At 46.8% G+C, this 23,375-nt stretch overlaps 1 protein-coding gene across 1 annotated transcript in view; it reads right to left on the bottom strand.

The window, feature by feature from the left end:
• The window catches only part of ZNF185 (zinc finger protein 185 with LIM domain), an 86,649-nt gene extending 63,697 nt beyond the window's left edge, over nucleotides 1–22,952 (bottom strand). Inside the window, exon 1 of the mRNA XM_029929884.1 lies at nucleotides 22,912–22,952. The gene's annotated coding sequence lies outside the window, so the exon portion shown is untranslated. The remainder of the gene's footprint in view (nucleotides 1–22,911) is intronic.
• Nucleotides 22,953–23,375: the final 423 nt, after the last annotated feature.

Genomic DNA, 23,375 nt, shown 5'->3' with positions numbered 1-23,375 from the left:
CGGGCCGGGCCGGGGCGGCGGGTGCGGGCGGCGGGCGGCGAGAGCAGCGAAGTTCGCGCAGAGCAGCGAGGAGGCGCGGACTGGGCTCCACCCGCAGGAGAACAAACAGGTTTTCACCGGCGCCCAGTGCCTCGCCCCTCGCCCCTCCCCTCGGCCGGCCCCCTTCCTCTGCCCTCTCTAGGGGTAGGTAGATGCGCCTGGCCCCTTCCGCACATTCTCCCGCCAGTGTCCTCGGCCCGCCCGCCCCTTCCCAGCCCCGCCCGGCGGGGCTGCTGGAGAAATCAAGGCCGGGGCACCCCGCGCCGAGCACAGAGCAAGCTCCCGAAGGCTCTGCCACGGTGGAAAACTTCCAGGCAAATTCCTTCGGGCTCGCGGCCCCGGACTGGGAGGTCTCCGCCACATGAACGGCCCTGGCTGCCTACTTGCGCCCCTGCCCGCACCCGACGCGATCTGGCCCGGTTCAAGGCCAATGACTTCCACAGATGCTTTGGGTTAATTCTGTCGAGAACTACTGTTCCTAGATCCATTTTACAGATGAAGATCCCAGACAGGGGCGGGGATGGGGGGCAGGGGGCCAGAGGCTGAGATCATACAGGAAGTCCCAGAGGCTGGGAAGGAGAATAAAGTGAGGGAGCCCGGCTCACCAGCGGCACTAGGGAAGCCCTCACCCTCGAAGGCCATGCTGGGAGCACCCTGTCAGCAAGCCAGGCCACCTCGCAGGTGACACATCCAGACCCTTAGGGTCAGTGCAGTTTGATAAGTGTCATTCATTTGTGCTTTTTGAGTACTTGTGTCACTGAATCATGCTTACTGAGTACTTGCTACGTGCAAGGAACCGGCTTGAGGGCTGGGAAGGAGGGAGCTTCAAAATAAGCCCCAACCCTTCCTGCCCATCTAGGAACGGTTAGGTCTGAGGAACAGAGGGCTAAACAGGGCTGGCTAAAAGTTGGCCTATCAGCTGACAGGATCAAAAGGATGGCCCCACCTTTCTTCCTGCATCAAACTCTGGCAAGTCTATGTCCCAAATGACCCTCCAGTCCGGAGACTTCCGTCCCTGCCCACTGCCGCCACCTTGGTGCAGGCCTGCGCTATAGGACCAGCCTCCTTGCTGGTTTCCCTGCCTCTGGTTCTGCCTTCCTCCCCACCCTGTCTCCACAAAGAAGTTAGTTTAATAGTTTACATGCTTGCAACTCTTTGATGATTTCCCATTGCTCTCAGGATAAAAGCCAAACTTTAAGGGGCCCCAAGGATGGGCATCGCCAACCTCTCTCTGCACATCCAGCCGCACGTCCTTACTTCTGCCTTCTGAATATCACAAGTCCTATCTCCTTGGGGAATTTGCTCCTGGCACTCAGACTCCCTAGAATGTTCTTTGTCCCCTTGTCTTAGTTGTTCTCCAAACCTTCACTCAAGTGGCTGTAGATCCTTCTCTGACTGCATGTGCCATCCAGGCACGTAGATTGCCTCCTTCTGTGTGCTCTCCCAGTCCCCTCTGATGACATAGATCTAACGTAGAGGCCATCACCTTTATTGTTGTAGATGGTGAGCTCCAGGAGGGCAGGGCCACTGAGTCATTGATGGGCATAGAGACAAGCACAAGGGGTCAGAAGGGATTTGCAGAAGGATGGAACTGAGGCGTGATTGAGACTCTAGAAGTGATTCTCATTATTCTCTTCCTGGGCTTTGTCAGGCAGTGAGGAGGTGCCCTGTGTCTGGGTGACTATGCGTGGAGGGAGTGGGGATGGGGGACTATATATAAAGTCACTTCAGTTCATCTGTTTCCTGCCCAAACAGCATTTTTCTGCTTCCAGTCTGGTGGCCACCATCTAATGGCTTCCTATCCCCTGGTAGCCATGGATTTGGCTTGGCCTCCTGACTCCTAAATATATTCACTATATGACCTAGGTTGTATGTCATCCCCTTTCCTTTCAAGAACCTTAAAGATGTACAATGTAGATGGCACAGTGACGGGTTAGATATAAGGGTGAGGGAGAAGATGGCCCTTGCCTCCCAAAGCCTCCAGTGGGAAGGGGCAAGTTTGCGGCAGAGCCTTAAGTGTAGGTGGGCCAGTTACAGAGCACAAGCAAGACGGGGGTCCAAAGCCACCAGCAGTCAGTCAGTGAGGGCTGCCCTGGGGCCTAGAGCTCTTCCCATGTCCCAGGTGATTCATCCCTTGCCCAGGCCCGATCTGCCACGCCAGCCTCAGAGACCAGCCTTTCCTCAACCCCTCCCTCCCTCCCAGGCTGCCAGGCCCTGCAGCTGATCTCACCTAAAACGGGTTTGACTCGAATGGTAGCTGCCTTGCCCACCTGTTCACTGCCCCAACAGAAACCCCCACTCTCGCCAGGCCTCCCCGCCCCCAGCGGCCTCAGCCAGACTTCAAGGTCCCTGCCAACTTCATCAGCCTCTTCTTTGACTCCTTATCCTCAGGCACCTGGGCCCAGACACACCAGTGCTTTCATACCACGGACCTCTGCACAAGATGTCCCCTTGGTGGTAATCTTCTACCCACTCTCAGCCAGAACATGGGCTCCTTGGTGAACTTCCCTTTGGCCTAGAACTTGGGGGACAAGATCCTGGTGACTGTTGGCTGCCCCCAGCCTGGGCTGTACTCCTGCCTGGCCTGAGCTTGGCCCTGTCCCTCTCTATTCTCAGCTCAAGCCTCTAACTAAGGTGAGCTTCAGGGTGGGGCCTGGCTGGGCTGTCTGGGTAGGCAAAAGGCCTGGAAGGTAGAGGCAGGAGTGGGCAGGTGACAACCCCCCCAAAGCGGGGGCTCCACAGCCCATGAGTAGGCAAGAAGACAGATTCTCTGGGAGGCCAGTTTGAAGTAAGCAGATGAGTAGGGGCATAAGTGGCTGTTTGGAAAGAACTGGCTAGCAGTGCTGCGAAGAGTTCCCACGTTAGGGAGGGAGATAATGGGCGGGGCTCTGAAAGCCGTCAGGCCTCAAAGCCACGCAGGCAAGAGTGTCCTCATATTGGAGGGGACTGGAGACAAAGCACTGACCCAAACTCTGCCATTGTACAAATGGGGAAATGGGCCCAGACAGAGATGGCATCTAGCTGAGGCCACACAGCCAGTCTGAAGGAGAGCTAGGACTAAAGCCAGATCTCCAGTTACTCTGGATGGAGCCCCTGCCCAGCTAGGGTGCTCAGGTTCACATGTCGAGAGCTGGGCTCCTGTTTGCACCCTAATCCCCTTCTTCCCTCCCTCCTTCCAGGACTCACCCTGCTGCCTCATCCTCCTAAGCTCTTCAACCAGTTTTCACTTGCCAGGTGACTCTGCAGGCTCCAACCAGGGTGGGTCCCCTCAGGGCAGGGGTCCCCAGGCATGACTGCACCCACAGTGGCCCCCATGGAGCTCTGAACCTGCAGGGCCAGAACTTTGAGTCTGTAACCAGCTCTCCAGGTTTCTGGGAGCTGGCCCAATCTGTCAGCACATGGGATGAGACCCGCCTGCCCAGTCTTGCCTTTGGGGGAGCCACATCTTGCCCTCGGCCTGAAGTCCAGGCTAAGGGGCTGGTCCATTTACCTGGCACAAATACATTCACTCACCAAATGCCCCCTTTGGGCTTCCTGTTCCCCACTGCACTGCCACACCCTCCACTCACTTAGAGACCAGTCAGACCCAGTCCTGGCTTGGAGCAGCTCCCAGGCTGATGGGAAAGGCAGCCCAGTGCAGCTCCAAGGGGGCTGATGGGAAAAGCAGCCCAGTGCAGCTCCAAGGGGGCTGACTCCATGCCTCAGGATTTCTTGCTCTGTGGACAGTGGCCTCCCTGGGAACAGGGAGGGCAGGTCATGCAGGCAGGCCTCCCTAGGTCAAGGTGACACTTCCCACCCCTGCAGCCTGGACTCTCCACTGCCTTTTGGATCTACCATTTTGGATAAGTCCAGGAAACACTCTGCCATCGGTTTTGGCCCGTGTGACCTGATGCCCCAGGATGCAGACCGTCTCTCCTGTCTGGCTCTGAAGCAGCCCCAGGCCAGGCCTCCAGAGCACGAGTGCACCAGCTGAGCCAAGGCCCTGCTGGCAGATAAATCCCCACATGCCCTGAAGAATGGTTTTTTGCTGTTTTAAGAATCATCCACAGATCGGAAAAAGAATGTTCTAATTGGAAAACCTCCCCGCCATGGTTTTCCGGAGTTTTAGTACAGTTGGCCGGCAAGGAGGCTCCTGGGATGAGGAGGAAGGGAAGTCATGAGAAGGAGACAGTGGGCTCTCTGCCTAGTGCCCCCATACCCTTGAGCTCAGGTACTGCGGGCAAAGGGCCATGCTGAGGGTCCCAGTGACAGGGGAATCCGGAAGCTATCTGGCTGTGCTGGGAGCCCCTCCCCCAAGCGACTCCCAAGCCCTGCCTCCTAGAGGCCCCGCGGGGTGAGGGGAGGGGGGCGGGGGCTCTCGGGCAGAAGCAGCTCAGGCTCCCAGGACCCTCTTGAAAGATTGATTCCCAGCGGACTGTGAGCACTGGCCTGGAAGAGAAAAGGTGTGGGAGCTACCACCTGCTCAAAAAACAGGAAGGCCAGAGTCAGGGTTGCGGTGTGTGTAGTGCCTCTGACCTGCCGCAAGGGGAAACGGACTTCCTAACAGTTAGATCTGGCCGGCTAGGGTGGGAGCTGTCAGTCAGGGGCCCTGTAAGCCTGGCCTGGCCAAGCCACTGCTCAGTAGACATGAGGGCATAGCAACCTGAGGGTCTGTCCAGCTCCAAGAGTTTCTGATTTGTTCTTTTTAGTTAAGCATTGCCCTTGCACTTGGGAAATGCCCGCTTGAGAGGAGGAAATGCAGTGGATCCCTGAAACTCTTTTACACGGGAGAACCAGGTTACCGTGACTCACTTCTTGTAGAATGTATGCTTCTCTATTACTCTTCTCTGAAAACTTCCCTAGGTACTTAGCTGCCTTGATCTTCTCAAGGGAAACACTTTTTGAGAGATTGGAAGGAACAGTTCAGAGGCTGCCTCTTCATCCATCTCAATGGGACCAAGGAACTGTTGGCCAAAGCCCCCTTTGGTGGAAACTCACATCTTGTGAACATGGAGGGAAGGGTCTAGCTCTCATCACAAGGGATCAAAAAACAAAAAACAAAAAACCCACGATGCGGGGCACACCTGTTCCCTGTCCATTCCACTTGGCCCCAGGAACCTGTGTCTGTACCTTGATCAATGGCCTCTAGCTCTCTGGCACTGTGTCCTGCACCCTTCCTTTCCTCCCCAGGCTGCCCAGTTGTGACCTTGAGGACTGTAGCGCCCTAAGCAGCACACTTCTCTAGAGCTCTACAAGCCAGTACACTTGCCACTGGCTGCATGTGGCTATTTAAATTTAATTAATTGCAATTAGATAAAATTGAAAATTCAGTTCCTCAGTCATAATAGCCACATTTCAAGTGCTCTATAGCCCCATGTGTCTAGTGGATCCTGTATAGATAATGTTTCCATCATGGAAGAAAGTTCTATTGGACAGTGTCACTTTATCTGCTCCAGTTCTCCTTAGAGGGAACCTCTCCACTTTCTCCTTAACTGACAAGCCCTCCTGCAGTCCCACTCTGTGGAAGCTCTTCCTTCTACCATGCCCCATCTATCTCTGGATAGACTAGTCTGCCCTTGGATGAAAATCTTTCCTCCTTCGCAGCTCAGGCCAACTGGCTAACACACCATCCAACGTTCAGGCAAGTCTTTGTATCTGGCTCATCCTGCTTTTCCACCCAGATCACATGGATGTGAGAAAGTGACTGGGAGGTGGAATAAAAGTGGGTGACCTCAGCATACGTGTCTGTGGACCATTTGCCACCACCCTTCAGGCCTCCCAGTTCTTTGACCTTGACATCTCTGAAAACCCTGTCAGTCCCACTGCAGCCACCTCTTCCAGCAGGCACAGTCTGCATCCTGTCACCTCTGCAATCTCACTGCAGGCCTCCCACTTTCTGACCCCTATGCCTTCTCTTCTCTTCTTCACAGACTTGTTTGTTCATTGACCTCTCTTTCCAGGTCATGGGGACCTCCCACCCATTTGCTCCGCTACTTTCTTCCCACTCATTAACCCTTTTCTCTGTTCACTTCTCACCCTATGCAGGTTAGAGACAACGGCCCGTCCCTTCGACAACTCTCTTGTCAACATCTGAATCTCCTTTATTGCACCATCCCTCTGTCACCTCCACCTGACATGGCATCAAATCTGGACAAATGCAAACGGGCTTTCTTCATGCCTGCCTCGAGGCAATGATATAGTGCTGGCACAGGTCACACAACGATGCAGAATAGTATCAGTATTTCCGGATCCTACCCCTTCTCACATTCCCAAGAACTCCCTACTTTGTAATTATCCCTTTCTATTTTGCATCATTTGGAGAATTCCAATCAACACTAACAAAACAAAAGAAGAACTCTCACTGAACCCACTCCCACCTCCAGTTAGTGTCCCATCTCTCTGGTGCTCGACTAAGCAAAACTAGATGAAAGAGGTATCTAGACTCACTCTCTCTACTTCTTCCTCCATTTTTCACAAACCCATCTCCGTTAGGATTTCAACCCTGACACTTCCTTAAAGTGTTGTCAAGTTTACAAATGATCTCCATGTTGCCAAACCCAGTGCTCACATGTCTTCTCTTGCTTATTAACCTCTTAACCATAGTTGATCACTCCTTCATTCTGGAAGAACATGCTTCTCTTGGCCTCCATGACACTCCACTTATCTGGAAGTGTTGAAGGTTAAGAGCACAGCCTCTGGAACTGGAGTGTCTGGGTGCAAATCCTGGCTGTGCCAATAAATAGCAGTGTGATCTTGGGCAAGTTACTTGTCCTCTCTGAGTTTCCACTTCTCACCTCTACAACAGAGGTGAGAAATCTAGCATATGCCTCATTGTAAAAGTTATACGGACAGGACTAAGAGTAGAGCTTGTTACATAGAGAGATGCTCAATGAAATCACCCTATGGCTGTTGATGGGGCTTAGGACATGCTACCCCAAAGCGTGGTACCGTGGCATATTGAATATTTTAAGATGGAGTTTGACAAAACAGCATAAGCAGAAAGGTTTCTGGCCTTCCCTCCTCTCCACCCCTCCCCCCCCCAGCAGCAGATCAGATGACCCTCATGTGAGAGGTGCTCTCCCTATACCCTGAGGAAAAGAACATCCAAGGGGGAGGAGGATACCAAGAAGTATCTGAACAAACAGGCCTAGCTAAGTCCCCCCCCCCCCATTTATTACACTTAGCTCAAACTCTTTGTCCTGTCATATCTTTTGACAACTCTCCACTCTTCACCCACCCTAGTATGACAACACTTAGGTTTAACCATTTCTTCAGGTCTTCATTTCCTTAGAGGGCTCCCATATCACATAAAACTTACATTAAATAAATGTAAATATGGCCATTTGTAGGAAAGTGGATGGACCTTGAGGGTGTCATGCTAAGCGAAATAAGTCAGGCGGAGAAAGACAGATACCATATGTTTGCACTCATAGGTCTAACAGGAAATTTTCAGAACGATCTAGCTTCAAGAAAAGCAAGCAGTTAGTAGTGCTTTGATTCAGTATCTAATGGATAGTTGATACCTGTCACAACACAGCATTTTATATACTGTTAAGTGAAACTGCAATACAATCTAAGTTTATTTTGGGAGTGTTTGTTGTATAATTGGATTTAATGAAATGTTTAGAGGTGCAGTAGGCATGACTTTGAATAGATAATGAAAGAAAATGCAAAATGCTTTTTGATTTATGATGTGGTTTCATCTTAGCTTGGGCAAACCATGCAGTATTTAATACATAGTAGCAGAATATTTACTATTGAAGCTTGAAAAGATGTGAGTTCTTTGTGTGCCATCTTTCATTTATGCATGTGAGAGGGTTTTCTTTTCTTTTTTTAAAATATTTTTACATTGTAAAAAAATTATAAAAAAAAGAAAAAATATATAGCCAATTAATAATCAAAAATAAATAAATAAATAAATAAATAAATAAATAAATAAATGTGTATGCTTCTCTCTCGTTAATCTGTCTGTGTCAGTCTAGTTTTCAGACCCAACCAAAGACCCTAAGAGGGTTCAGGGAACTTTTTCCTCCCTTTCAATGTCTAAAGGTCCACTAAAGCTAAACATGTTCAAACAGAACTCCATGCCCTCAAAATCTCTTTTCTCTAGGTCTCCCTCTTTTCTATAATTGGTACCTCCTGGATGTGCAAGTCAAGGGCTAACTTGATTTTTCTTCCTTCCTTCATCTCCGCATCTAACCAATCAGTAAGTCCTGATTACTGCTCTACTTTCAAACTATACCCAGATCCTGAGCACTTCTAGCCACTTGTACTGCCACCACACGGTAGCCGTAGCCAGTGTCTTCACCCCCCCCCCCCCAGGTCTCCTAGCTTCCAGTCTGGCCTTGATGCATGATGCACTCAGCACAAGTCAGCCAGAGCCACGTTCCCCCATGCTCTCAGTCTGAGTGATAAGGTGACTCCCTTCACCCAGATGTCCAAGCTGGAACCTGGGGTGCCATTTGATACTCCTCTTTCCTTCTCCCACTCCAAGATCCAGTTAAGTGTCTCTTTCTGGGCTGCCCTTCTGCCCCAGCACTCACTACTCTGCAAAGCTACTGTCTCTCATCTCGCTCCTTCCTCCCTCCTGGATACAGTAAAAAACACATCTCATGGTTGCCCACTCACACAAGAACCTGGTACGGTGCCCGAGTGGTTACACAAGAAATATTTGCCAAATAAATGAAGGAAGGGATAAAGGTTAATTTCAAATGCAGTGTGTATGATCAAGGTGGCATTTCATATCAGAGGATTAAAAGTGCATCATTCAACAGATGACATTGCAACAACTGGCCATGTGGAAAAACAAGCTGGATTTCCTACCTCACACTCCACACTGAAATAAACTCCAGATGGCTCAGAAATTTAATGTAAAAAAAAAATTGAAACCATAAAAGTACTAGAAGGAATCCTGGGGTGTGGATGGCCTTTCTAAGTATGTCATGAAAACCAGAAATCATAAAATAAAAGAGAGAGAAATTGAAAACTTCTGTATGGCAAAACCCACTATAACTGTCACTAGACAAATGACAAATGAGGAAGAATTATTTGCTGTTTGCACCACATAAGACAGGGAAAGGCTTTATCGTCCTAAAATAAAAAGGGCTCCTTTCAAAGCAAGCAGTAGGAAAACAGGCAAGAGAGAAGGGAAAAAACAATTCACAAAAGAAGTCCATGAGCATATGAAAGAAACGTAAATGTAGTCGGAAATTCTTATCCCTCTCTCAGATATGGAAAAGTGAAAATCAGGACCCTAGGGGTAAGAGTATTTTTTTAATGTTTTTATTTATCTTTGATACAGAGAGAGACAGAGCATGAGAAGGGGAGGGGCAGAGAGAGAAGGAGACACAGAACTGGAAGCAGGCTCCAGGCTCTGAGCTAGCTGTCAGCACAGAGCCTGACGCGGGGCTCGAACCCACGAACGTAAGATCTTACCTGAGCCAAAGTCGGAGGCTTAACCAACTGAGCCATCCAGGCACCCCAAGAGTATTTTTTTTATTAAAAATTTTTTTAATGTTTATTTATTTTTGAGAGAGACAGCATGCAAGCAGGGGAGAGGTAGAGAGAGGGAGACACAGAATCTGAAGCAGGCTTCAGGCTCTGAGCTGTCAGCACAGAACCCGACGTAGGTCTCGAATCCATGAACCGTGAGATCATGACCTGAGCTGAAGTTGTTCGCTCAACCGACTGAGCCACCCAGGCACCCCAGGGGTGAGAGCATTAATTGTTCCAACGTTTCTGGAAGGGTCATCTAAAAATATATAACACAATGAAAGAAGACGACTCCCTTTGACCCAGCAATACCAACATTTAAAATTTTATTTTATTATCTGATATATACATAATGGTATATATGTAAATTATATAAAATGTGATGCAGGTAAACATGTGTCCACTAGCCAGCATCATTATCTAAGGCTTTTGTCCTGAGTCCTGGTGCTCAGGATGACCTGTCCTGGCTTGAGATGAAAGGCCAATGTCTCTGCTTGTGCTCTTGATCCCATCTCCTGCTACCTACTCAGGAACCCCACTAACATTTTGCCCTTTCTCTTGGATCATCAATTATTTCCTCTTGTTTGGATCATTCAGGTCAGCATGAAAATGTGTTACAATTTTCTCCACCATAAAACAGTTTTTTATTTTGTTTAATGTTTATTTATTTTTGAGAGACAGAGAGTGCAAGTGGAGGAAGGGCAAAGAGAGAGGGAGACAGAGGATCTGAAGTGGGCCTCCTGCCTCGGTCTCAACAGCAAAGAGCCCAATGTGGGTCTTGAACTGGGAAACCACAAGATCATGACCTAAGTCCATGTTGGATGCTTAACCATCTGAGCCACCCAGATGCCCCAGAAAGTTTTTTCTTGATCACATCTTTCTCTTTAGTTGCTCTCCATTTATTGCCCTTCTTCCCTTCTCAGTAACAATCCTGGAGAGAACCTTCCACATTCCCTGTGACTGATTCCCTTCTATCTCATTCCCCAGAGATGGCTCTCGTCAAAGCTACCACTGCTTTCCATGTTGCTAAATCCAACAGTCAGTTTTTAGTTCTCATTTTACCAGGTATGTCACCAGCATTTGACACAGGAAACCCTCCTTCTGGAAACACTTTTCTCCTGGCTTCCAGGACACCTTAGTCTTCTGGCCTCCCTTCCACCTTACTGGCTTCTTTTAAGTTTCCTTTGACCTCTTCTCTTCACTCCTACCCTATCTAAGTTAATTTTGGAAGAGCCCGGAACTCTCATGTCTTTATTTACCGCATGAAGGCTTATGACTCCCATATTTACCTTTCCAATTCAGGCCTTTCCCCTGAATTTCAGATTTCTATATCACAAGACCTATTCAATATCCCCACTTGTATATTTATTAGGCATTGTACTTGGTGTCTAAACCAAACTCCTTATCAGCTTTTTCTTCAAAATTCATTTTCTCACCGCTTTCCCCACAAAGTTGTTGGTCACACTATCCTTCTGGTGGCCTGGGCTGAAAACCACCAAGGTTTTCTTTGACTCCTCACTTTCTCTCACTCCATATATCCAATCCATTAGGAGTTCCTTAAACTCCATCTTCCCAACAGATACAGAAATCTGGCTACTTCACCCCACCTCTACTATTTGGTGAGTTTCTAGTTTTGTTGTTAAGAACAACATTGCTCTGAACATTCTTTTATACATCTAATCACATAAGCAAGAGATTCTCTAAATGAGCAGTTCTCAAACTTTGGTGAATATCAGAATCCTCTGGAGGGCTTGTTAAAACCCAGAATGCTGAACCTCATCCCTAGAGTTCCTGATTTGGTTTGGAATCCACCTGCATTTCTAAGATGCCAGGTGATGCTGATGTTACCAGTGGCGAAATCATAGTTGGAGGTCCATAGCTCTAGGGTATATTATACCCAGGATTGGAAATGCTGGGTCATAGGATTTGTGCGTGTTCTATCTGACAACAGAACACCGATTCTTATTCCGATCAGCACTGCGTGAGATTCCCAGTGATCCACATCCCTGCCAACCCTTGATGTTGTCGGAGCTGTTTGAATTGCCAATGTAGTACACATAAAATGTTAGCTCACCTGTGGTTTTGGGTTGTATTACTCTTATCTATCTTCAGGTGGCAAATGCATGGGAAATGGGTTGAGGGACATAGGTACAAGTATACTCATTGTAAAATTGTTGATGATATTTAAAAACTGGTAACAATCTAGGTTTCCATAGATAGGTACTTTGAAAATTTACAACAGGATAGTATGTGAATGATCAAGATGATGATTATAGGTCTCTAGTTATGGACAAGGAAAATGCCTATAATATACTGTTAAATAAGAGGGGGAAAGAAGTTTACATAAGATACATGACAGCATGTATAGTGTGATTTCATTTCTGTAAAATCGTTCAAAGGAATTGAGAAATACCGTGGAGAATGTTAATACTTGTTATCTTTAGGAGATGGATTTGGGGTTGCCTCTATTTTCTTTTTAAATTTTTTCTGTAATTTAGTTATTTTTATGTGTGCATATTTCCTTTGAAAGAGTGATTTTGCAAAAATGCATTTTGATATTTATGTTTGTATATAATAGAAAATATCTGGAAGGATTCACATGAAACTGATCAGAATGGCTGCTTCTAGTCAATGGGTTTGTGTGGGCTGAGTGGGAATGCACTTTGAGTTTCTCTTTATTCTATTCTGTACTCTTTGATTTTTATGACAGCATATTACTTTCATAATAAAAAAAACACTAATAAAAACAAAAAAGAAAAGAGAGCTATTCTTAACACCCAAGCCAGCTTTGCCAGCTCCCGCTGCTGCCAGGCCGGCCCGGCCCACCTAGCTGTGCTGCGGCTCCAAAGACTTCACAAGGAACCCACTTAAGTGGTGCCAGACCTCCTCTGGCCAGGGAGCTTTCAAGCTGGGGAGCCACAGCCAGTCACTGGACTGCCCAAGAAAGAGTTCCTCCTGCTTCTGGGTGGTGCCTTGAGCCAAAAGCAATGTGTCACCCCCATAAAGCCTGTGGCTGTAGGCTCCCTCACCCTCTGTGGTGGAAGGAGAGGCCAGCCCCCAAAGGGCGCAGAGAGAAACCACTAACATAGCCAAGGACCTGACTGACTTTCAGAGGCGGGCAAGCTCCAATAATGAAAACCAGTGTCTCTAACAAAGCACTTTTAGGTCTATAAAGATCAGAGGTAGGAAGAAATAAATTCTACAAAATCAGAAAAATGTGGAGATGGCGAATGTGAAGTCATCTACGACACACTTAGACACCAGAATCAGAAATCTCCCCAAACTGAAAAAGAATTAATTTGATCTAAAACAAAGACTTCACAGAGCAGGAACTGGATCTACAATGGGGTCGTGTACAGTTGTAGTTTCTCGAAAGCCACCAGAAGGAGGGATGCTTCCTCTTCACAGCAGCCCTGCTGAACTCTGGGCAACTACCATGTCAACATATGTAGCTAAATCTCTTTCTGGAGTGTATCATGTGGTCATCATTCATTTTCCTTTGTCTTCCCAACAGTCCATGAGCTCCAGAAGACAGAACTAGCCCCCATTCCTCTGCCTCTTCCTAACAGGCATGAGACTTCGCACATACTAATACTCAGCAAATGTTGGGGCAAGGGAACTGGATCATCTCCAATATAGAAAGAAAACGAAGATGCCATTTTGCAAATGCCCGTGCTTCAGAACTGAAGGTAGACAGTCATAGCTGGGTACCTCCCGGCATTACTGTCCAACCTTCTACGGCCCAGTATGCCCATCAAGCCAGTAACACACAGGGCTTGGCTCACAATGTTGAGTTCTAGACCAAGACAGCCTCCTTAGACAAGTGGGTCCCTCTCTAAGAAGTGGCTTGGAGGAGGTGACACTCTTTTGAATACTTTCTCCTTAATAAAACTGCCATACAAGGGGCGCGTGGGTGTCTGAGTCAGTCAGTAAAGCGTCTGACTTCAGCTCAGGTCATGATCTTGCAGTCTATGAGTTCAAGCCCCACCTTGGGCTCTGTGCTGACAGCTCAGAGCCTGGAGCTTGCTTCCAATTCTGTCTCCCTCTCTCTCTCTCTCTGCCCCTCCCCTGCTCATGCTCTGTCTCTCTCTCTCAAAAATAAACATTAAAAATAAAATAAAAATCAATTTTTCTTAGTTAATGATTATATAGCAAGCCTGATATATTACACTTCCTATTTGAAACAGTAAAGAACGAGGGGCACCTGGGTGGCTCAATCGGTTAAGCATCTGGCTTCAGCTCAGGTCATGATGTCATGGTTCGTGATTTCAAGCCCCAAATCGGGCTCTGTGCTGACAGCTTGGAGCCTGGAGCCTGTTTCGAATTCTGTGTCTCACTCTCTGCCTCTCCCCCCACTCACAGCCTGTGTGTGTGTGTTCCTCTCTCTCTCTCTCTCAAAAAAAAAAAAGAGAAATAAACATTAAAATTTTTTAAAAACCTGCCATTTGAAACAAAAAGTGAAATCCAGTGATGGGACTTTGCTATGCCCCCCACCCACTTCTACCCACCTTTAGCTGTTCTTGGATGATTTGGCCACTCTTGACATTTGTGTGATAATAATATTTGTTCATAAGTAGGAGCCCAGTAAATACTTGGTGTGTTTTAAAAACAGGTTAAATTCTGCTTTTTAAAGTTCTTTTAAAACTTTTTTTTTAATGTTTTATTTATTTTGATACAAAGAGAGACAGCGTTAGCAGGGGAGGGGCAGAGAGAGAAGGAAACAGAACCGGAAGCAGGCTCCAGGCTCTGAGCTAGCTGTCAGCACAGAGCCCGACGCGGGGCTCGAACCCAACAAACCTGAGATCATGACCTGAGCCGAAGTCGGAGGCTTAACTGACTGAGCCACCCAGGCGCCCCTAAAGCTCTTTTAAAAGTCATACATATTTACTCTAAAATATCACAATTGTATAGGATGATATAATGTCATTGGAGAAGATACTCTCTGAGCCATGCCTTGCTCTGCTCTCCATGATACAGACAGAGGGAAATGACATCCAGAGGCGGGCTTCAGGTGGCCATACATGTTCTGAGTGTCTGCCTTGAGCCAGGCCTTGGTTCCAGGTAGCTCTGTCTGGTGGGGGATACGAAAGTGCCTAAGAGGCTTAAAAGTCACAGAGTCCTGAGGCAAGACTAGCTACCTGGATGTGGTGGGAGTCAGTGGGGAGAGGACAGAGGGATGTTGGGGGGAAAATGGAAAGAGATGGTAGTGGAAAGAGTAGCCTGGAGGGGAGCCTGGATGTGGCAGAGACCAAACCCATTTAGAGCTTCAAGCCTCAAGGAAGGAGAAGGACGAGGTAGAAAGTGGAAGTCATGTCTCCTTGGGGTGGCTGAGAGGTCTTTCACTTCACAGGTCTTAGCCCCTGGCTGTGCCCACAGGGGACACAGGCTGCTCTGTCAATGTTTGCAAAAAGGGAGAAGGATGGAGGGAGAGAGGGAAGGGAGGAGAGAATGTCCTGTTAGTGAAATGCCACCATCAGATCAAGGTTCTTTACAGCTCATTCCGTATGTATAAAAGCTGGATTCACAGTAGTGTTTTCAAAATGAATACATTTTTATTCATTTATTGTATTTCCCTAGGGGAAATGGCAGGAGAGGGAAAGAGGGTCAGCATGTGCTTCAAAATAATAGAAGGAAGAATAAAATAATAGAAAAGAATCCCAAATGCCATAAACCAATCGTAAATGGGGGTGGGAGGAGAGGGCTTTCTGCTCCACGAGCTTGGGAAGAAGAGGAAGGAAACAGGAAAATGGCACAGGCAGGCCCCTCCTTATAAAGTCAGGACTCCACATAAAGCTATGTAAATATGGACTCACGTTTGTCTGTCTTCTATTAGCTCATCTGTGGCCACTTTGAAGGTTTCTTGCAGCAGCAGTAACGTTCCTATGTGGCTGGGGTATATTTTCATCTCCCCTTACCCTGGCTACCACTCCCAGGTTCCACAGGGAGCACCCCACTAGCCATCTCCTCCCTCCATCTGGAGGGGTTAAACTGGCCTGTGCACAAGTAGGACAAGGGTTTGGTGTTCATTAGAACAGGGAATGCGCTTAACCTGGAGGGAGTTTGGGCTAGGAATGAGAAAGAGAGAGGGTGTCTACTTGCTTCAGTTACTTGGACAAATCTTTTATTCGAGAATTAGATTTATTCATGTGAAATAATTGAGGAAGGGAATGGAATAGGAATTTGGTCTTGAGAACTGCTGTTCTGAGGGGCAGGTAATAAAACTGGCCTGGGAAAGAGTGAGACTGAAGGGTCTGTGTGACAGACAAGTGGAGAAGGAGGAGCTGACAGCAGGATATTATGGGGATGGAGCTCAGAAGGACTATCCAGTGTGGAGGCCAAGTGTGATGGGGTAGAGGCAATTTTCGTAACCCTGGAGGCCACAGAGGACACGCCATCACCTAGGCAGTATGGTAAGAGCGGAGTGCATGCAGAACGATAAGGAAGGTCAGGGAGGAGCCCTGCCCAGCTCCACCAAAACGAATCCCCAATGGGGAAGGAGCTTGAAAGAAAAGTCAGAGATCAGCATCAGGAGTCACATTTGCCAAGACTCATCCTGTTGCAAGAAGCAGAGGTAGAGAGGGAACAGGATGCCCACCAGGTTTGATCTGCTTGTGCTCAAATGGATTTGTTCCCACTAAGAGCCAAGGACTATTGTAGTGTATTGCAGTGTAAAATGCCCAGGATGCACAAAAGACGGCAACAGAGGCCTTGCCATTGTCACAGCCACTGTTGCCACCCCTCCCCACTCGCACTCCTCCCCCTACCAAGGAAGCAAGGAGAGCAGAAGCTGGCTTGCGCAAGGCAGGGGATTGACAGTGGACAGGTTCCCCAAAAAAACTTCAACTTCAAAACCCTCCCAGGAACCAGTGTCCCTTAATTTTCTCAGAGGGTGTAGTGGTGGGAGGGTCTCAAGGAGACTGCACTAGGGTAAGGGGTACTTAAATCACATCTGAGATAGACATTTTAGTCTGCTGTCTGTTTCAACAACCAAAAGAGACAAGAGACTTCTGAAACCTGCCGAAGGTGCTGTTAATGGATGGGTACGCCTTGCTTGACACGGCTCAGTTGAAGACAGTGATTAGTGATAACTAAATAGCTGACATTTTTTTAATGCCTTTTATGTTGGACCCTGTGCCCAGAGCTTTACAGAAATCATCTCAGTCCAACCCACTGCAGCTCCATGAGGGGACAAAGGCCCAAAGTCACATAGCTAACAAGTGGAGCTGGAGTCCTAACCTCCCCTGTTAGTTGCTCAATTAGCCAGTACATAGGGAACCAGACTAGGGGCATTTGTGGGAGACACACTAGTCATACCAATAGCAAAGCTAATATTTCTTGAAAGGTTACTATATGTCAGACACATTACTAAGTGTCTCTGTTAGTAGATGTCTTTGGAAAATTCTCTTGAGGGCCTTGGCTTCCCTTTTTTCTAACACTTCCTAAGGAGACTTTCTTCTTTTGGTCAAAATCAAATTACTGGAATTGTGCAAGCCTTAAATGGAAGAGAGGCTGATGCAACTTGCTGCTTATCCCAGAGTTTAAACATTTGTACAGAATGCCACATTCGAAAGAAAGCATGTAATTTGCTTTTAGCAGGATATTTCTAGAAAGATCAGAGGATGACTTGTATTTGGGCAGCCCAACCTTGATTATCTTACTGCTTGAAAGGAGAGAAAGAACTACACACGGTCCAGATGAGGACACTGAAACTCAGGGCAATGAGGTCATTTGCCCACGGCCACACCATTCAGGCGTGGCGGAGTCTGGAGAGCGATCTAAGCAGTCAGAGCCCTTCAGATAAATCTCTCTGCTGGGTCCCACGAACTTCCCCCAGGAGACTCAGTTTCCTGATTCTGAAAACCCTGGAAGGGATAGTACACATGCATGGATGCATACCTCCAGTGTGGATGTGGTGCTGAGGGACCTTATATTTGACAGATTCTACTTCCTCTACCAGGCTGGAGGTCAAAGCTCGTCTTGAGAGGAACCTTCCTGAAGGTGCAGGTCAGGAGGGGAAGGGATAACCTTTGAAACATACACATGTCCAGGCTTTACCCCTAGAGCTCCTAATTCTTTGAGATAAGTTCTGAAAATTCACATTTTAAACAAATGTCCCCAGAGACTCAGGTGTCCTCCAAAGATTAAGGACTGTGGCTCCTGAGTAAGGCATGCAGGGCAGGGGAGGGGGGAGTTTCAAGAGAGTAAAGAAGGGGTGGGGCTGGAACAATTGTGGGGCCAGGAAATTCCTCAACATGGTTGTCAGCCTTGGGTCCTAGGGCATGAAGTTATCAAGGATACGAAAAATATGAAGGTAACTGAAGGATGTTCACATTTATTTCAAATGCATTTCGGAGTACCTGGGTGGCACAGTCAGTTAAGTGGTAGACTTTCTATCTCAGCTTAGGTCATGATCTCAGGGCCGTGAGTTCAAGCCTCATGTTGGGCTCCACACTGGGCCTGAGGGCTACTTAAAAAAACATACATTTCATTAGAAAGTTTGACTGTTGGTGTGTTATTGTTCTCAAATTGAATTTCATCATTTACATTAATATGAATTGATGCTGCAAGACTTGGTTTGCAGTTGCAGGATAATCTAGAACTTTGAAATAAATACAAATTCACAGGAAAAAAACGCAAGTTAGAAAAGTCCAAATAGTCTTATTACCCTTTAAAAACTGATTGAGCAGTTAAAAGTCCCCTGTCCCATAATGGTCGATTTTACATGCCAGCTTGAATAGACTACCTTCCCCATTCACCCAATCAGACTCTTCTAGGTGTTGCTATGAAGGCATTTCATTGATGTGATTAAGCCATAATCAATGGACTTTAAAAAAAAAAAATCTTTATTTATTTTAAGAGAGAGTGAGTACACGAGCAGAGAGAGGGAAGAGAGAGGGAAGAGAGAGAATCCCAAGCAGGCGCAGGGCTCGCAACACGGGGTTCCATCTCACAAACCATGAGATCACGACCTGAGCCAAAATGAAGAGTCGGATGCTTAACCCCATCAATCAATGGACTTTAAGGGAGATTATCTCGGATAATCTGGGGGGCCCTGATTCAATCCATTGAAAGGCCTTAAGAACAGAGCTAAAACTCTCTCTCGTGAGCTGAAGCTGCCATTCTCAGCAGGACTGCCTTTCTTCATAGCCTGTCCTATGGATTTCAGGCTTCCAGTCAGCCGCAGCATGATGTAACCCACTTCCTGGTAATAAAGTTGTTTATATATCTACTATTGATTTCTTTGGTTGATCCTGACTGATACATCTCCCCTCAAACAAAATTTTTATGTTTTATTTTCCTTATTAAAATATTGGAAATATTTTCAACTTTCCAGTATGATTTTTTTATTAAAAATTTTTTTTCTAATGTTTTACTTATTTTTGAGAGAGAGAGAGAGAGAGAGAGAGAGAGAGAGAGAGACACAATGTGAAGCAGAGGAGGGTCAGAGAGAGAAGGAGACACAGAATCCAAAGCAGGCTCCAGGCTCTGAGCTAGCTGTCAGTACAGAGCCTGACTCGGGGCTCCAACCCATGAACCGTGAGATCATGACCTGAGCCGAAGCCAGGCACTCAACCGACTGAGCCACCCAGGCACCTCTCCAGTATGATTTTTTGATCTATAGTTATTTAGAAGTATGTTGCCTAATTTCCAAACATGCTATGATTTTCCAGCTGATTTTATTATCAATTTGTAGCTTAATTGCATTGTTGTCAGAGGGCACTCTATATGACTTCAACCCTGTTCCCTGTAGATATCTTTTGAGTTTTTCATTCATCATTTCTTTAAACATAGTAAATGTACTTCATTTATAGTATGTGTCTGATAAGGAATGGTGCCATAGGTGAACCCGGGAAAGTGACTGAGAGTTGAACTGTGGGGCTAGTGCCTCCCTGCGGAGCTAGGACATGTTACTGGGGATCAGCATTGCCCACCGTTTAGTTACATGCTATCTTCACCAATTCTTGCCATTATCTAAGTACCACATGTATACTTATTCACTTAAAATGTGTTCTTTAAATTGACTCATTCTTTCAAATTCACATATATTTCCATAAAAGGTAAACTTTATATTACCATTCCAAATGGAAAACTAGTCATCTGCCATAAATAGAAGGTAGCCATAAAAAGAGATATTACAATAAGAAGAGAATATGATATATTATCTAAAATACTGTGGCTTTATGAATGCTTTAAGACTGAGGCCTGTTCTCTTGTTGTTAAAGTAGAAGATTTAGCAAGTGTTTGAGGATCTAATGAAACGCTAGCAGGACATTGCAGGGCAGTAGACAAAGGATGGACTTTCCAATACACGGTATCTGCAACATGACATTAAAAAAATACTTTTCTCAACATTTTGCAATCATCATTGCAGAAAAATCATCGGTGGATGGTAAATCTATGGGAGGGGGCAAGTTTCAAGGAAATTATTTGCATGGGGAGGATGTAACTATACAGAGGAGAACTTGGCTATCACTTTGGGTGATTAAATTAATATCATCTAGATGATATCCTTACAAGAAGACAACATAATTCATTGGGTACTCATGTGGAAAAAAATGTCCTTGGATCCTACTGCGTATCATACAAAAAATTAGTTCCAGACAAACTGCAGGTCATAATGTGAAAGGTAAAACAACAAGCTTCTAAAAGAAAGACAAGAGAATATCTTTGTGAACTTTGAGTGGTCAAAAATTTCTTTACCATGACACAAAAAATGCTAAATATCAAACAGTGGAGATACATGAACATGAAGAACTTCTGCTCATGAAAACATGCTGTTGAAATGAAAGGCCACCCCAAATATGAGAGATCTTCACAGTACAGAAATCCAACAGAATACTCATCCAGAATATATCAAAGAAAGAAACAAGTAAACAACTACTATAAATCAACACTAAGGGTAGGCGAGCTAATAGGAAAGCAGGTAAAAGATCAGAACAGGTACTCAGTCTCAGTAGTTCTCAGGATAAAGCACATTAAGGCCATCTATGACATTTAAAAGACAAAGAACACCAAGTGTTGGGAAGGATACGGGGGCAACTAGAATATTTGCACATTGCTGGCCGGAGAGTGAGTTGGTGCAATCACTTTGGAAAATTGTTTGGCCTTATCTATGAAAGCTAAATATGTGTTCTATGACCCAATAACCCCACTATTGTTATAAGTTTAATTGTGTCCCTCCAAAATTCATATATCGAAGTCTTCTACCCTGCCCTGTATCTCACAATGTGACTGTGTAGGTGTGTAAGCCAAGCAGAGCAGCTGCAGAAGACGGTGAAGCTGCTGACATCTTGATCTTGGACTTCTAAGTCTCCAGAACTGTAAGAAACTAAATTTCAGTCGCTTAAGCCACCCTGTCTGCAATACTTTGTCATGGTAGCCTGAGCAAACGAAAACAGGTCTATACTCAACACAATTGCATATATATATTGGACAAAAGGCATACACGAGGAATATCTGTAGCAGCATTTACTTATAATAACCAAGGGCAATCCTAGTGCCCGTCAGAGTACAAAGAACAAGTCAGTCATGGTATCTCCAAGGCAGTGGAGGATGAACTCCAACTGCAAAGATATGGATGAGGCTTTCAGACATAATGTGGAGGGAGAGAAGCCAGATGTGTAAGAGCACATACGGTGTGGTGCCATTTATGTAAAATGTAAAAATGGGCAAACCTAATCTCTGCTGCTAGAGGTCTAGGATAGTGGTTATCCATGGACAGGTAATGAGTACGGGGGACCGAGAGAGGGGGCTCCTGGAGTGCTGGTCATATTGTTTCTTGATCTAAGTGTTTTTATACAGACATGTTCTCACTGTGAGCTGTCTTCAAGCTGTACACTTATGTATGATATGCATATTCTTTTTAGTGTCTATTTTGTTTCAAGACAAAGTTTAAAAACACAAGAGCACCAAACGTGGGGGTCCCCCACCCCCCACCAGTAGTCTGCAGGATTGGAAGAGAACTGAGCAGGAATGGCCTTCCTTTGTTACAAGTGCCATTGATACTGTTCCAGCCTATGTGCTGGGACACACAGGGTGAGGGCGATGAGCAGCCTTTGCCTGGCGTTTAGTGGGAACTCTGCAAGAGCAAACTGCCTGGCCCATGGAGACCCTGTCTGCTGGGTGGAGAACAAAGGGGGGCTCACATAGAGTCAGGGAAACCTGGGATGAGGCTGTTGACATCATCCAGGTTAATCAGTGACAGACTTGAAGACAGGACTCCAACCCAGTCCCCTGACTCTGGGCACCACAGCACATCTCCTATCTACCCATGGGGGACCCCGGTGTGGTGGGGACAGCCGCAGCCTTGGCCCTCCCCACCATGCCTCATGATCCTTGTGAGCTAAATGTCTCCCCACTTTGACTTGGAATAGGCTCCTGCCTCCAGGCCTTGCAAGCAGCTCATCTGCTGGGGTTCTGAACAGAAAGGGTAAGGGGATTCTTCTCCTTGGTTCTACAAGGGGAGCACACAGGCCCTGAGGGTCAAAGAGAGCGCCCCTCAGGGTTATTTTGTGGAATATCTGAAGATACATCTGAGTTTTTCTACACTTTTGTTTAGAACTTCCAGTAAAAGCATCTCAGTGACGTGAAACAGGGCAGGAATGTGTAGTTCAGACACAAACACACCCAGAACCATTTGTGTCACATGGACTTGATTGGCCAAGAGTGCCCATAGCTGGTCATTTTCTGAAGCCAATGGAATGGAGGAGGGTAGAGGGTCCTCCCTGATCAGTGTTCCGTGGGATGGTTGCAAAAGGCACAACATGTTAACACAAGACAGGCTCACGGCCTAGCAGTCGCCAGACTGCCTGTGGCTAGATCTGGGCACAGAATGGAAATGATGTCACTAGAGCTTCACGTTACTTCATCCAATTAACTGAAGTTAATTAGTACGTCTAAAGTGCTTTGAAGCTGAGGAGCCCTGATTACTCACAATCGGGATGGAAGTGGTAAGCTCCGAGAAGCCGCACAAGGGCACTGACTTCAGAATGGGGAGATGGCCAAGGCTTCTGCTTCTGTCTTGCTGTGAGGAGCGAGGGGACATTTGTGCATCTGTAGGAGTGTCCTGGGGCTGCCACAATCAAATGCCACACACTGGTGGCGGCGGGGGACGGGTGGGAGGTGTGGGGGGAACTAAGATAACATGCGTTTATCCTCACAGTTCTGGGAGCCAGAGGTTTGAAATCAAACTTCGGGCAGGGTCATGCTCCCTCCAGGGGGGGAAGATCCTTCCTACCTCTTCCAGTTTCCCGTTTCTGGCATTGCCCCCAGCATTCATTCCCTGTGTTTGTGTCTCTATTTCCTTTTCTCATAAGGGCACCATCAGATTGCCTTAGGACCCACCTGAATGCCCTCGTATTAATGTAAATGACAAAATTCACTTTGAGAACAGTGGCCCACCTGGAGTCTTCAGTCCAGCTTCTTCTAGAAGCCTTTGGCTCTCTCAGTCACCCCCAGGGTCCAGTGCTGAGGAAAGAGTGAGGGAGGGAAACTCTCAGGAATGAAGCACTCATTTGGCACTGGAGATCAGATGGGTCCTCTTATGGGTAGTATTACGTTCCCCCAAAGGATATGTTGATGTCCTAATTCCCAGTGCCTGTAAATGTGACTGGACTTGAAAAATGGGTCATGACTGTTTTCCCATTGTTGCTGGGTTCTCTCTGGCTCTGTGGAGCACTCTTGCTGGGGTGGGGAGAAGTAGGCCTCAGGGTGTCAATGGCTGTGCCGGTCTGGCAGGGATCACAGGGATCATGCAGACCCCGCCTTGGAGGACATCTTAGTGCGGAGAGAGGCGGGTACATGAGCCAGGAATCTTGGGCTAGTGTCATGGGTGGAAGAAGCCCCGGGCAGGCACAGCAGGAGCT

This window comes from Suricata suricatta, chromosome X (assembly GCF_006229205.1).
Source record: "Suricata suricatta isolate VVHF042 chromosome X, meerkat_22Aug2017_6uvM2_HiC, whole genome shotgun sequence".
In the NCBI taxonomy this organism is placed as follows: domain Eukaryota; kingdom Metazoa; phylum Chordata; class Mammalia; order Carnivora; family Herpestidae; genus Suricata; species Suricata suricatta.
The sequence above is the reverse complement of the archived record's forward strand: the minus strand, read 5'-3'. Positions and strand labels throughout refer to the sequence as shown.